Below are 1,865 nucleotides of genomic sequence, written 5' to 3' on the forward strand. Positions count from 1 at the left end.
ATCTATCCATCCATGTCTCTCTGTCTACTGTATCTATCCATATCTGTCTATCTATCTTTATCTCTACAGTATCTATCTATCTTTATCTATCCATCCATATCTATATCTATCCATATCTATCTATCTATCTCTATCTATCCATCAATTTATCCATATCTATCATTCTATCTTTCCATCCATCCATATCTATCCTTCTCTATCTGTGCAACTCTTTCTATTTGTCTATCTCTGAATATACAGTATATATCCATATCTATCTATTCATATGTATCCATATCTATCTATCTATCTATTTATCCATATCTATCTTTATCTATCTATCCCTCTATCCCTCTATCTATCCATCCATATCTATCTATCTATCCATCTATCTATATCTGTCCATATCTATCTATCTATCTATCTATCTATCCATCTATCTATATCTATCTATCTATATCTATCTATCTATCTATCTATCTATCTATCCATCCATATGTATCCATATCTATTTATCTATCTATTTATCTATCTATCTATCTATTTATCCATATCTATCTTTATCTATCTATCCCTCTATCCCTCTATCTATCCATCCATATCTATCCATCTATCTATATCTGTCCATATCTATCTATCTATCTATCTATCTATCTATCTATATCTATCTATCTATCTATCTATCCATCCATATGTATCCATATATCTATCTATCCATCTATCTATCTACCTATCTATCTATCTATCTATCTATCTATCTATCTATCTTTATCTATCCATCCATCCATATCTATATCTATCCATATCTTTCTTTCCATCTATCTATATCTATCCATCTCTATCTGTGCAACTCTTTCTATTTGTCTATCTCTGAATATACAGTATATATATATATATAGCTATCCATCTATATCTATATCTGTCCATATCTATCTATTCATATGTATCCATATCTATCTATTTATCCATATCTATCTTTATCTATCTATCTATCTATATCTGTCTACATCTATCTATCTACCCATATATATCCATATCTATCTACCTATACATATCTAACTTTATTTATCTATCCCTCTATCTATCCATCCATATCTATCTATCTATCCAATATCTATCTATCTGTCTATCTATATCTGTCTATATCTATCTATCCATATATATCCATATCTATCTACCTATCCATATCTATCCCTCTATCCATCTTTCCATCTATCCATCTATCTATCTCTCTATCCATTATCTATTTATCTATCCCTCTATCTATCCATCTATCTATCTATCCATCTATCCCTCAATTTATTTATCTATCTATCTATCTATCTATCTATCTATCCATTTATCCCTCAATTTATTTATCTATCTATCTATCTATCCATCCATCCATAGCTATCAAAAGAAATTAAAACACCAGCCATATATCCAAATATATATCAGGATGCATAGCTTGTCAAATGATAGAGAAATGTGGCTCATAGTAGCCGAATAATAATGTAGGAATGAATAATATAGCTAGCACCATTTCCATTTTACGGCATGGCGCGGATAATTTGGTGGAACATTAGCCTGTGCCACTCTTCCTCCGATCAGTTCTATGACGGAGCAATAGTTTGGACTTGGACTTATAACAAGTCTCGTCTTCGCCTCCACAATTCTTTTGATCATCCTGCAATGAAAAGATTTCACACAAGTGGATTTGTGAATGTGACAATTTTCTAGGCTGCAATGAAAGCAGATACTTTGGCTACCTAAACTGTGAGATGGGAGGGGGACAAAAAGGGATAAAGTAGTTAGTGAGGCCGGATAAGCAGACCACACCTCCCTTGTAAAACACTTCTCTGGCATGAATGAAGCCAGGATTAAGTCCTTCCTATCCCTTATGTCAT

The sequence above is a fragment of the Anomaloglossus baeobatrachus genome, chromosome 5 (assembly GCF_048569485.1).
Source record: "Anomaloglossus baeobatrachus isolate aAnoBae1 chromosome 5, aAnoBae1.hap1, whole genome shotgun sequence".
In the NCBI taxonomy this organism is placed as follows: Eukaryota; Metazoa; Chordata; class Amphibia; order Anura; family Aromobatidae; genus Anomaloglossus; species Anomaloglossus baeobatrachus.